The 15,256-nt window shown below is 27.1% G+C and overlaps 1 protein-coding gene across 1 annotated transcript in view; it reads right to left on the reverse strand.

Moving 5' to 3' along the window:
* Positions 1–15,256, reverse strand: part of LOC126755139 (E3 ubiquitin-protein ligase goliath) — a 117,772-nt gene that overhangs the window by 64,407 nt on the left and 38,109 nt on the right. Inside the window, exon 3 of the mRNA XM_050467502.1 lies at positions 7,905–7,957. The gene's annotated coding sequence lies outside the window, so the exon portion shown is untranslated. The remainder of the gene's footprint in view (positions 1–7,904; positions 7,958–15,256) is intronic.

Below are 15,256 nucleotides of genomic sequence, written 5' to 3' on the forward strand. Positions count from 1 at the left end.
AATCAAATCGTGTTATAAGAGAGAGGGATTTTGCTAGAAAAAATTATTAAATATGAAAAAAAAAAAATAAAATTCACTTGAAGCCTCAAAAAAGTTAGCCTTGAAATGTGCTTAGTACGAAAAAAAAATTATTTTATTAATAAATTTTATATTAGCTTTTCACCCGAAATGTGCGTCTTAATCTATTCACGCGTATTACCGCAATACTTTTTTATCATAGATACTTACATACATAGTACATATATGTATCATGTATTTATCTACATAACAGTTGTTTCACAACTAAATAAGTTCAGCACACAAGATAAACAGAAAAAGAAGCACAAAAAACAATTGACGCAATTTAACAAATTATTTTTTTTTTTATAAAAAATAGAGATTACAAGTGTTACATATTTATCTGTGGATAAACCAGAACAATCTCGGTCACATTGTTTATATAATAAGTGTAATTATTGTAGTTTACAGTTGTTAATTGTGTCGCTAACGACAGCGTGTAATCAGCGGACAAGTGTTGGCAACTCATACCATAATATAACTATGTAAGTATGTACATATGTACATACATACATACATATACATACACTTATTTATATTAGCAAACACGCGCGTTCTCATTTTTAAGCTATGTTAGTTTGTTTGTTTAATTTGTGTGATAAAAGTAGTTGAAATAGTGGTAAAAAAATATTATTTATTTACTCTAAAAAAAAAAATAGCTCAACTATTAATTTTTTATGCCCAGTGCAAATTTTAAGTTTGCCACAATATTTGTAACACCCAGAAAGAAACGCCGCTGTCCCATGCCTGTCTGTATATACGCGAACTAGTCCTTCAGTTTTTGAGTTATCAAACTGAAATTTTGCACAAATCCTTTTCTCTTCAAAAAGCTGATAATTTGTCGCAATGGCCTAAATCGGATTACTATAGCATATGGCTGTCATACAAGCTGTGCGTTAGGAATCAAATGCTTGTATGGAAAACTTTTTTATTTGAGAAGATAGCTTCACTATATTTAGCATGGATTATGCTTTAAGAAAATATTATAATCTCCAAAGAAATTAATCAGATCGGATTGCTATAGCATATAGCTGCCATACAAACTCACTGATCAAAATGAAATCTTTGTATGGAAAACTTTTTTATTTGACGAGATATCTTCACGAAATTTGGCACAGCTTATTAAAAAAGACAATGCCACAATCCCTGAAAAAAATGTATCAGATCAGACTACTATAGCATATACCTGTCATACAAACTGAACGACCAAATTCAAGTCCATATATGGAAAACTTTTTTATTTGACGAGATATCTTGACAAAATTTGTTACAGATTATTGTCTAAAGCAACCTTAAAATCTGCGAAAATATTGTTCAGATTGGACCACTATAGCATATACCTCCCATACAAATTGATCGCTAATAAAAATCAAAATTCAAGATAAAGACTTTTATATACGCTTTTTTGCTATATGAAATGCTTCCATGTTTGTTGTTATTGCCAATGTTTTACTGTTGTGCATTATTTTTGAAACATCGTAAACTTGCCTGATCAGATATAACCCACACTTAGCGCACTTTCAATACAAAAAGCCCAGTCAGGCTTTTGTGTGTCTCAGCAATTACACAGACGTACTGTTGGCGCGCTTTTTTTCATAAAAATTAACAAGATAAAGTAATTATAAATGAAATGTGCAGCGAAAAACAAGCTAATAACGCCAGCTCATATTACATAAAAATTGCAGCAGGAAGGCGCGCAGCTAATGCGCTGAATAAAATAACAACAAATAACGCTGGCAATAATTGCCTACGACAAACTAATTTTTTCCAACCGCCAACAATGACTATAAATGCCTAAATGCCTTCACTAAGTCGCCTAACACTCTGGGGCTTATACAAGTATTGTGTGTGCGGTGAATATGTGTGGTTACACACATAGTATATGTATATACATATGTATGCATAAGTATGCAGGCGCTGTGGGCTGCGCGTGTGTGTGTTAATTCATGCATAGCAAACGCCCGGAAATTGCGGTTACCTGCTGTGCAGACCGATCGGTGCAAATGTCCCCACACACGACTTTGAGCACTTACTCTGCTCGCTATGTATGTTGCAGTATGGCTTGTTTGCCGCCGCCGGTGCTTGTGGTTGCGGCGATGCCAGATTGAACATGCGCCAAACACAAAGCGCGTTAATGTCAACTAGAATATCATTCAAGCGTAAATTGCGATAGCGGCAGTAAACGCACGTAGATAACTTTGTAGCTATTCTAAACATAAGGGTGGTACTTAAAAAATTTAAATTCTTGACTTTTTAAAATTCTGTTGACAATTTCATGCTCGCAACTGTCACTGCTTAAATCTAAGCTAACACCCTTAAGATTTAATAATGATTATTTTGGGAAAAGTTTCAAAATGTTTGAAATTACCACCCTAATGCACCGGTACAGTATCATTTCGGTAAACATACAGACTCTCATACACATGCTTATAACTGTATATAAATCATTAGGCAAACCAAATTTTTTTGTTAAGCTGCGATAAGCTCGTGTTACCCAGTAAAGCGAAAGTGCAATGTTGCAAAGCATGGCTTCTTTTTTTTATGACAAATCACAATTCTGAGACGTTAAAAAGAATTTTAAATGAATTTCCGTTAAGCTTAGTTCTCAATTTCATTACACAGAGTAGAGGATGAAATTTCCAAATTCCAAAAGAACATTTTTCAAAATATAACACCTTTTAAAAAGCTCGGATATTTATATTTTTGAACTTCAAAGTAACATTTGAAACGAAAAGAGACCTTTCTATTTATAAGGTCCACCTGTTTTCACTTTTACTCCCCACTACTCTTCAATATAGAGGATATATGTTCTCTCTTTCGTTCTCACATCTCCACTCCTCTCCAATATTGGCGATATTCTAATTTTCTCATTCCCTACCACTCTCAAATATTAACGCTATTTCTACCGTTTTCTTCCCTCCCATTACTCTACTACTTTCCAATATTGTCGATACTTATTGTTATTATATTCTCTCTTTCCTTCCGACTTCTCCACTCCTCTTAAATATAGGTGATATTTCTACTCTTTCTTTCCCTCCTTATTCTCCAATATGGTTGATACTTCCACTCTCTCTCTCCTTCCTTCTTCTCCACTCTTCTCCAATATAGTCGATATTCCTATCTTCTCGTTCTACACCACTCTCCAATATAAACTTAATTTCCGCTCTTTCTTTCCCTCGAAATTATACACTATTCTCCAATATTGTCGATATTTCTACCCTCTCTTTCCTTCCTACTTCTTCAATATTCTCCAATATAATCTATATTCCTGCATAAATACATATCTATAAGCATTATATCACTCTTCTTTTATTTTCGATCTTTCTATATAAACTGAATGATCGCCATAAAGTACTTGTATGGAAAACTTTTTCATTTGACGAGCTATTTTCACGAAATTTGGCACAAATTATTCCATGAGAGCAAGATGTAATCTCAGAAGAAATTGGTAAGATTGGTTCACTATAGCATATAGCTGTCATACAAACTGATCGATCGGCATAAAGTACTTGTACTGAAAACTTTTTTATTTGATGAGGTATCTTCATGAAATTTGACATGGTTTGTTGCCTAGTTCAATAATGCAATCTCCAAAGAAATTGTTCGGATTGAGTCACTATAGCATATAGCTGCCATACAAACTGTACAACCGGAATTAAGTTTCTGTATAGAATATTTTTATGGTGTAACCGAAGCTAACATTTTTTTTTGTTCCTGACTACAGTCTTTACTAGCTTCTTAGAAGGTTACATGAAACTCTACAGTCTCTTATGTTGCCTTGGTGGTCGAAATTCAATTTAAGTTTAAGTTCAAGAAAATGTATTAATTCTACCTTGAGTCAGCGCCACCTGCCATGCCACAAAGAAGGCGGTTTCAGCTCTGCGCGTGATTAATTATTTACATATTTGCTTTGGAAATATAAACTCTGCATGCCTTAAGTACAATGGCTAAAATTAAAGTAAGTCAAGCGTTAGCGAATTGTTGCATATTAAATGGCGTAATACATCATGCATGCGCTGACGCCCACCTGGAGGCAGGCGTTTGATACAAATTGTATATAACAGCAGGATATGCGGGCACTTATTATGCCATGATATCGACTTACATACATTTCTTAACGCCGCTAAGCATAAACAGAAGTCAGCAAGTAACCGCTTGACAGTAGCTGACAGTGAGGCATGACAGCTGTGACAGTATGCTTAAGTGCAATTGACAACTCTGTGATAATGACCAAATAATACATGAGGCAAAGCAAATTTTTGTCAATAAAATATTTATATGGTTAAATATAAATATATATATATTCATTAATCACGGCACGTGAAGAGCTAAATTCGAAAATCACGCACACGCACACACACACAAGCGCGAAACCACAAGCCACATGCTGAAACAATAAACCCACTTCCAAGTCAACAACAAATGAGTACAACAAACAAATGTATGCATATTAGATGCAAGGTAATATGAGTCATTGTTGTTGTTGTAAATTTTAAATAGACAACGTGCAGTTGGCACGTGTTGTCGACATTTGAGCGATTTGCAGAGCAATGACTGGCAATTGTGTACATGCCAGCGCATATATACCTGTGGGCAAGAAATAGTAAGACTTCTTAATTTAAACTTCGCGCGAGAACGATTTCGTCGATAGAGTTTTTTTTGGAGCTGGTATGACTCTCAGTGATCCCTATGGCAACTGACATTGTTCGGAATGCTGAAATGATCAATTAAAACTATTTTTAAAGATTATTTGGGGAAAGTGAAAGCACGATTTGGTCCAAAATCACTAATTTTTTCGAAAATCCTCAACAATTGTTTCGGGAATTGAAAAAAAACGTTGACGCAAGTGTATTGAAACCAAAATTTTAGGGGATGGACATAGTTTTTGAGAAATAAATTAAGAATTTTAAAAATATGAACAGAATCTTACTATTTTCTGCCCATATAGGTACATATGTACATATGTATGTATATATGTATGTATATAAATACACTACAATATGTAAACAACAAAACATTAGTATACATTAAATACTTATTTAAACAGTTGCATGAGTTCATTGCGTTGTCAATTGCGGTACTTTTTCATTTATATTTATATGCGGCTATTTGCTTTGGCGGGTGCGCATGTCGTATGAGTAACTAGAAACAAGCGCAGCACAAACAATTTTGTATGTGCGTGTGTGTAATAGACAGCAAATGCAATGTGCAATGTGTAAGGAAACAAAATAGAAATGCTGATAATGACGTAGGCAAGAAAGTGCTTTCATGTCCTCGTTCCCATTAGCTGCAGGTGTATTCCAACGCATACATACATACATATGTAAATATATGTATATGTATATGTATGCAAGTGTATAGATAGCACAATAGATGTGTGTGTGTGACAGCGCTTATTTGTTATTTTTAACCGTAATTCCACGTTAAATAGCACACATTTCCCAGCGCCTACAATTATTTACACTTGCTGCTGTATTTATAGAGCGTTTTAGCTACGCTTACAGTTTAAGCACATACACATGCGCAAAATGTTGCAGGTAAAAAGCTAAGCTCTGCTATTTTCTAAAAATAAAAACCGTTGTACTTTCCGCAAGAGGGGTGCAAAACACTGCATAACATAGAAAGATATATTTGTATTTTGGCTTGCATATATATGTACATACATACATATGTACATATATATATGTTGTTGAATGTATATGTTTTTGCATTTTATAAAGTTTTAGCAGAGAAATTTGTAATAAAATCTCCCTTTTATGTAAAAGATTTTCTTTTTCGAAAAATGTTTAGAATTTTTATATAAAAAAACAATTTACTATTTAATTTTATTCGAAATAAATTCGAAGGACACAATTTTATTAAAAATTATTTTTGGAAAAATTTAAAAAACAAAAAAAAATTTTAATTATTCAAAATTAATTTCAAAAACATATTTTCATTTCAATACACTTCTAAAAATATTTTTTATTGAATAATCTTCGAAATACATTTAAAAAAAATATGAAATTTTTTTTAAATAAAAATAGTTATAATAGTTATTCGAAAAAATGTGGCAAAAATTATTACGAATTCTTCAAAATAAGTTTCAAAATTTTATGTATTCTAACTTTTTGAAAAAATTTTTTAAATTTTAATAAACCAAAATTTGACAAAAATTTTGGAAATAAAAAATCGCATTAAAATGTTTCCTTAGAAAACCTTATGCGTAATTTATTGAAAAAATAATATTTATTCAAAAAAATTAAAAGCAAATTTTTAAAAATTATTTGAAATAAAATTTCGAAAATATTTTTGCTTGAAAAATTATTAAAAAAAAAAATATTGAATGAAAATTAAAAAAAAAATTATTAAAAATCATTCGAAATAAATTTAAAAACATTTTTTAAAAAAATGTTATTTGAAAAAAATTTTAAAAAATTTTCGAAATAAAATAAAAACCTTTTACTGTACTAAGAGAACAATTATCTGTGCTAAATCTAAAATAAAGTTATTAAAAATTATTTGAATTAAATAGCAAAAGCATTTTTTCTCGAAAAATTATTTTAAAAAATAATTTATTAAAATAAAAATTTTTCAAAAATTTTCGAAATAAATTTAAAAAAGTTTTCGATAAAAATTTAAAAAATGTAAAAAGCTTTTCATAAGAGAACATTTATTGATCAAAAACAAGTTATTAAATTTATTTGAATTGAATATCAAAAACATTTTCTCTTGAAAAATTAGTAAAATAAACATTGTTTTAAAATTAAAAAAACTGTATTAAAAATTATTCGAAATAAATTTCAAAAAAATTACAATTTTTTGCTAAGAGAACATTTATCTGTAGTTTATTAAAAATCGAAATTATTAAAAAAATTTCGAAATAAATTTCAAAAACATTTTTGAAAAAATATTTTAAGAGATATTGCTATTCGAAAAAATTAAATGGGGATTTTTAAAATTTTTTCGAAATAAATTTCAAAACTTTCTTTAAGTTTTATAAAAAAATTGAAAAATATCAAAGCACAAAATTATTGGAAATAAACAAAACACTGTTTTTTAAAATACTATTTGAGGAAATTGTTTTATTAAAAAAAAAATGTTTTCTTTAAATTTAAAAGGCCGCAACAAAAATGTTTCTTAAAAAAAAATTATTTGAAGTTTATTAAAAAGTAGACAAATAAATATTCGAAAAAAAATGTTACAAATTATGCGATGTACATATATATAGGTACATAAATTGCAAAAACCTGTTTTCATTAAAAATTATTTGAAGAACTCTTAATTTGAAAAAAATTTCGAATTAAATTTAAAAAATATTTATTTATTTTAAATATTGTAAAAAAAATCAATAAAAGCGAAAAAGGATATTCGAAATAAATATCAAAAACATTTTTCAATTAAAGATTTTTAAAAAATTATGCGATATACCTGCAAAGCCATTTTTCATTCAAAATTATTTTAAAAATTGTTCATATTAAAAATTTTCGAAATAAATCTAAAAAATACTATGTACTTTAAAATTTGATAAAAAAAAATTTATTCGAAATAAATTTTAAAAACATTTTGCAATTCAAAATTATTAAAACAAAACGTTTTTATTAAAAAATTGTCGAAATAAATGAAAAAACTCAGAAAAAATGTCTTTAAAAGGTTTCTTTTATGAAAAAATAAATATATATTCGAAAATTTAAAAAAAAGTTTGACGATATAAAATTCAAAAACGGTTTTTCATTAATAATTGAAAAAAAGTTTATGAAAATATATTTCAATCCTTAACAATAAATTTTCTAAAAATTAAAAAAAAATTTCGAAAACTATTGATTTGTTATGTATTGTTTGAAAAATAAGAAATGTTAAAAACTTACCACGAACTAAGTTCCCGTTCCCAGTAATGTAGTAGCAAAGTGAAAATTAGCACCTGAAAAGAGAGCAAATAAAAGCTTTTATAATAAAGTTTAAACAGTTTGTCGCTGCTAACCAAATAATCTAATAAATAAATATATATACATATATGTATGTATAGCAAGTAACAGCCTTACACAGCTAATTAACGCAATTAATTATGTCCACAACAAGTGCTGCTAATGTCAATTTTTAAGTGTAAACTAGTTTATCTCTCACACAGTTCATGCGCGCACATTTTGCTTTCGGAATTAAGAGAAGTTTGTGAGATTTAGGGTGTGTAAGCTAATTAACAGTAAGAAAACTGAGAAAATAATAATAAAACATAATACAAAATATAATAATAATGGGATATGGTATAAAAAAAAACTAATAAAAATGTTGACACAAAAAATTTAAACAAATTTTAATAAAAAAAAATAATAAAAATTTAGTAAAAAAAAAAAAAAATAAAATAAAAAAATACAAAATATGTACAAAAAATGTAACAAAAACTACAAACACAACATTGCTGAAATAATTATAACTATTTTTAATTACTTAGCAGAGCAACCCTGGTCTTAAGCTTCACTTTTATTTTATATCTTTCAAGCATAAAAATAATAATAATTATTATATTTAAATGTGTATTTAAAGGCATTTTTAATTTTGCTATAACTTTTCCAAGGTTTTTAAAGTCAACGCTTGAATTTTTAAGGAGCTTGGCTGTTTATATCCAAGCAATTATATATGTACCTTATGCGTTCAAATAAAACACGACATGGCTCAAGCAATCATTAAACGCGCAGGTTGGGCAGCTCGCAATATATATTTAAATATTTTGGTATATGCATGCTCTTTTATTTACTTAAAACATATTTTCTTAATTCTGCTTTGTTGCCTCAAGCAGTTTTTGGTGAGCTCCACGGTTAATAATTGCACGCTTGCCCCTCAATTAGCTTAGGGCTATAATTTACTCAGTAATTATTTCAGAAAATCAAGAAGGTCAGCGACAACATTTGGTTTTTAAATATACGTAAATATGGTAACACTATGCAGCAATGTAAAACAACATTACTTTTTGGATGAAAAAATATTTGAAATAAATTTTAAAAATATTTTTTCATGAAAAAAAAAATTTTGAAAAAAATATTTAATCAATATTAAAAAAAAAATATTTTAAATAAATTTTAAAAACATTTTTTCATGAAAAATTATTTAATCATATGTTAGAAAAATGTTTTTATAAAAAGATGTTTCGAAAAAAATTTAAAAAACTTTATACTTGGAAAAACAAATTAAGAAACATTTTATTTATGTAAAAATTTATTGCAAAAAAAAGTATTTCAAAAATGAAAAAATCGAAAATTTAAAAAAAAATCACAAAAAGTTTTTCATGAAATTTATTTGCAAAATGTCTTTACTAAAAATGTGTTTAAAAAGTTTAAAAATTTATTTTTATTTCGAAAAAGTTTTAAAGTACCTTTAATTAAATTTATTTGAAACATGTCTTTATTAAAAGTTTTTTTTTTAAGTTTAAAAATTTCTTTTTATTTCGAAAAAGTTTTAAAATAACGTTCTTTATTTAAAATGTATTGGAAATATATTATTTAAAAATAAAAGGGATACTAAAAATGTTCTAAAAAATTTCAAAAATTGTTTTTCAAATTTTTAATGAAATTTTATCATGAAACATTATTTGAAAATATGTTTGAAAAATGTTTTTATTAAAAAGTTTTGGAAATACATTTAAAAAACTTTTTATTTCGAAAAACATTTTAAAATAACTTTTTTATTTAAAATTTATTGGAAAATTATTATTTAAAAATAAAATAGATATTAAAAAATTTCTAAAATATTGTCTAAAATAGTTTTTCAAATTTTTAATGAAATTTTTTTATGAAAAATTATTTGAAAATATTTTTGTAAAATGTTTTTATTAAAAAAATTTGAAAATAATTTGAAAAATCTTTTATTTCGAAAACAAATTTAAAAACCTTTTATTTATTTAAAATTTCTTAGAAAAAATATTATTCAAAAAATAAAAGAGAAATTGAAAATTATCAAAAACAAATTCAGAAAAAGTTTTTAATATTTTTAAAGAAGTTTTTTCATGAAATTTATTTGAAAATAGTTTGAAAAATGTCTTTAATAAAATTTTTGGAAAAAAATTTAAAATCTTTTTATCGGGAAAAAAGTTTTAAAATAGCTTTTTTTATTTAAAATGTATTGAAAAAATATTATTCAAAAATAAAAATGGTATTGAAAATTTTCTAAAAAAGTTTCAAAAAGAGTTTTTAAAATTTTTAATGAAATTTTATCAAGAAAAAATATTTGAAAAATATATGTTGAAAAATGCCTTAATTAAAAAATGTTTGAAAAAATTTAAAAAACTTTTTATTTCGAAAATAATTTGAAAATACCTTCCATTTATTTAATATTTATTGGAAAAAATATTATTTGAAAAATAAAAAAATTTGAAATTATTCGAAAAAAAATTTCAAGAATATTTGTTCATTAAAAATTTCTTTCTTTCTAATTTATGTCCATTTCGAAACCAATTACTCTTACTACCCGCACTCATTGAGTGAAAATGACATAAATTCTGCGCGCGCCTGCAATTAACTCAAATACATTTCATTAATGAATTTTGTTCTGCTTGGCCTTTTGGTTAATAGTTTTCTCCGCAATAATTAGCATGAATTTGTGCCATTTTAATTATTGTATTTTTACAAATTGAAACTCGCAATTAAAGTCATCAATCATTTTGCTCTGAGAAATAAATTAATGGCAAAAAATTTAAATTAAATAAATCTAAATAATTGAGTGCTCATAATGTTTGGCCTTTTAACTCTAACATATTTATGCTCCGTTCAGACAGTGAGGCGACGCAGTAACAGTTATTAATTGCTTTTATCTCCTCTAAATGGGCGGTTTTGCTCGTAAATTTTTATAAATTTTTAACAACAGCGATTTATTTTTTATTACCCCAGTATATGTATGTTTGTATATCGAATAAGTAACAAACCAGCTGTTAATACATATATACATATTGTCATATATCATGTGCTCATGGTCGATCGTGCTTATAAATTTGTGCATTGTTTAACCCGTTTGACAAATAAGCAATAAAGCCAGTTCGTAAGTCCACTTATTGATAAGCTACTACTACCGAAAATGATTTATCGTTAATATAGCGAAATTTTTAAGGCAGACTGTGCGCAGTAAATTACTTCATAAATAAAATAATGTGAATAATGACTTTGCATATATGTACATATGTATGTATATTATCAGTCATTAACACTGATTTCTCGGTGGACTTTAAGCTTTTGAACACTTCTGATTTATTTTTGAATTGCACCTTTAACTTAGATATTTCTTTGGCTTGAAGCTAATCTTGTGTTATTATATAAATCTGAAAAAGTGATTTCTAGTACTAGGTTATAGGTAATATTATCTTAATGCCATTTAATTCTCGATGCGTTTGGTTATAAAATATAAATCTTTATCTCAGGCGCCCGTATAATGAGAAAATTTGGATACTTCTTAAAAATCTTCAAAAATATATATGTACATACATTTTTTGGGACAATTTTCGTCAACTAAATTTTCACTTTTTATACATAGGGATAATTTGGTTAGCTTTTAAAAGCGTGCAAAACTATGTACATAAATTTTATGTTACAAAATATTTTTATGACAATTTTCGTCAACTAAATTTTATTTTTTTATACTTTGGGACAATTTTATTTTGTACAAAATATTTTCGGTAAAACTTTTTAATATTATTTTAATATATACATATTATTTTTTTTTTACTTTTTGGGACAAATTTAATTTTTTGGGACATATCTATTTTTAAAATTTGAAGTTTTTAAACTTATTTAAAACAATTGATAACATGTTTGAGAGGAATCTTTAACTTTGGGTCACATAAAACTTTTGGGACAAATTAAAAAAAGATATTATCTAGACTTATTTAACTAAATACTTTTAGATTTTCACTTAACTTCTACATATGTATGTAGGTAAGAATTTTATTTGTTTTTAAGCATTTGAATTTTTCGCCATAAAAATATTTTTGAAATTTCGAGTTTAAAATTTTGTATGTATTTTTAAAACAGATGACAACATTTTTGAAAGAAATTTTAATATTTTTGCCATAAAAAATTCTTGAAATATAAAATATTGTATTGTTTCACTTTACTTCTAAGTAAATACTTTTTCTTAATTTTTGAAAAAATTTTAATTTCTTGGGACCCATTTATTTCTAAATTTTATAGTTTAAAAAATATACTTAAAACAAATTATGGCATTTTTTAAAAAAATTGTACAATTTTGGCACACATAAAACTTTTGGAACAAATTAAAGAATAATTTAGAACAGTTTACATAAATATTTTACTATTTTAACATTATTTCTTTGTAAAAATTTGCATCTTTATTTTTTGGGACAATTTTCATTTTTGGGATACATTTACTTTTAAATTTTAAAGTTCAAAAAATATACTTATAACAAATTGTGGCATTTTTGAATGAATTTTTAAAATTTTTCTTACATAAAACTTTTGGGACAAATGAAAAGAAACCATCTTGACGACTTTTAGTGAATATTGTTTTTTATTTCCACTTTGTTTCTATGTAAATAATGTTTTCCTTATTTTTGGGACAATTTCTAATTTTTTGAATAATTTTATTTGAAATTTAAAAAATATGTTTTAACTAAATAATCACGTTTTTTTTAAAAATTTTGACATTTTGGGAAACTTTAAAGTTTTGGGACAACTTAAAAAGAATATTTAATAACTTTTACTAAATTTTTTAAAATTTTTACTTCACTTCGATTTAAAAAAATTGTTCTTAAATTTTTGGGACAATTGATAATTTTTGGTACAATTTTAAATTTTTGGGACACATTTATTTTTGAACTTTTAACTATAAAAAATATGTTTTAACCAAATAATCAATACTTTTTATTAAAAATTTTAACATTTTGGGACAAATTTAAGTAAAAATATCTAGACTACTTTACAAATATTCTCACTTTATTTCGTTGTAAAATTATTTTTGGGACAATTTTGCACTTTTGGGACACATTTTATTTTGAAAGTTTAGAAAATATGTTTCAACCAAATTATCACATGTTCTGCAGAAATTTCCACATTTTGGGACTCTATAAAAATTTGACACAGATTTATTTGCACGTATCTAGCCCCCTTTTGCGATTTTAAGATTTTCACTTTACGTCTAAGCCTTCTTCCTTTACTATTTGAAGATTTTCGCTTTACGTCTAAGTGAATTCTTCTTCTTATGCTCCACTTACAAAGCTTAAAAGCGCATAAATAGCAAATTCTTGCAAAGTTTTACCCGAACTAATGCCATTGAAATGTATTAAATGCAAAAATATGCACGAAAACAAGTCAAAGAAAGCGCTTTTCGGCGCCGCACACATACACATACACACATTACGCTTATCACTCACTTTGCTTGCCTTGCTGAGTAAAAGTATTTTAATGCATATGTAATGTGGGATAAGCAGGCAAACTTATTGCATAACTTCACGCTTTTTCACTTACCGGCATATACTGATACATGCATACATTCATATATGTATATGTACATCGTATGTGTGTATGGTAAGAGCAAATACTAAACGTGAACATCATTTTTTATTGTTATTTATGAACACGGAAACGTTGTTAAATCGCTTGAGTAATAAGTCAACTGAACACACATACATGCATAAATATTTGTGTATACTGTATGTGTATGCATATATGTATGTATAATATAGTATGTATGTTTGTATGCTCATAAGTGCCTCATTCAGCCACACATCAGTCTTAATTCATTAGCGAAAGCCATTACAAGGAAGTAAAGCTTTTTACAACTACAACAACACAAATAATTAGAATACAAAACAAGATTTTAAGATTTAGTAAAAATTAAAGAAAAACAACAACAACTTTCCAAACAAAACATTTGCTATTTGTCATTTTGTTGCCTGACTGCGCAACTCTACATAATGATTAGCAAAAGCTGAATTCAACCAACAAATAAACGGCGCATGAATTAAGCAAATATTATTCCGTAAGTTTGTAAATGAAAAAACAATAATAATAAACACAACAAGAATAACAATGACTGAAAACCTGCTGTCGGTAGTATTTATTATTCAGCACAGCGAAATGCCGGACTGAAATGAGAAAGCTAATAAAATTATGTACAAACATACGGACATACATATGTATAGTATATCGAACGGTTGATTCTAAAATTTTTAAAATCTATATATATATATGTACCTATGTGTGTATATATATGTATATAAAAATTTATGTTAATCTAGAAATCACGTTGCACAATGCGTATGCAGACCTGATAAACGCCAAATCAATCAAGCTGCAACCTGGTTTGTTTGCGCACAACAACAAAAGTAAAGTAAAAACGAGAATGAACGTTAACTTCGGCTATAACGAGGCTATAACACCCTTCACAGCTGCAATTCTTATAGCTTAAAAGGGTATAAAAGACCTTTAGTTTGATTTTGAACGATCAGTTTGTATGGCAGCTATATGCTATAGTGGTCCGATCTGAACAATTTCTTCAGTGATTGTGGCACTTCTTTGGACAATAATTTATTTCAACTTTTGTGCAGATATCTCTTCAAATAAAAAAGTTTTTCATACAAGAACTTGACGTTGATTGGTCAGTTTCTATGGCAGCTATATGATATAGTAGTCCGATTTGCACGCAATCTCCAAAGATTGTACCGTTATTTTGGGTAAAAATATATACCCAATTCCGTGAAGATATCTTGTTAAATAAAAAAGTTTTTCATACAAGAACTTAGTGCTGATTGGTCACTTTGTATGGCAGCTATATGCTATAGTGGTCCGATCTGAACAAATTTTTCAGAGAATATCTCGTTTTCTTGGGGAATAATTTATGTTCAATTTTGTGAAAATATCATGTTAAATAAAAAACGTTTCCAAACAAGAACCTAATTTTGACTAGTTAGTTTGTATGACAGCTATATGCTATAGAAGTCCGATCTGAAAACTTCTTTTGAGGATTACAGCGTTCCTTTCCATAAAAGTATATGCCAAATTTCATGTAGATATCTATTGAAATGAAAAAGTTTTCCATACAAGAACTTGATTCGAAGGGTCACTTTGTATGGCAGCTATATGCTATAGTAGTCCGATATCGACGGTTCCGACAAATGAGTAGCATCTTGGGGAAAAAACAACATGTGCAAACTTGCAAAACGATAACTCAAAAACTTAGGTATTAATTCGCGCATATTCGAACAGTCACTTGTATTTGCCCT

The sequence above is a fragment of the Bactrocera neohumeralis genome, chromosome 4 (assembly GCF_024586455.1).
Source record: "Bactrocera neohumeralis isolate Rockhampton chromosome 4, APGP_CSIRO_Bneo_wtdbg2-racon-allhic-juicebox.fasta_v2, whole genome shotgun sequence".
Taxonomy (NCBI): Eukaryota; Metazoa; Arthropoda; class Insecta; order Diptera; family Tephritidae; genus Bactrocera; species Bactrocera neohumeralis.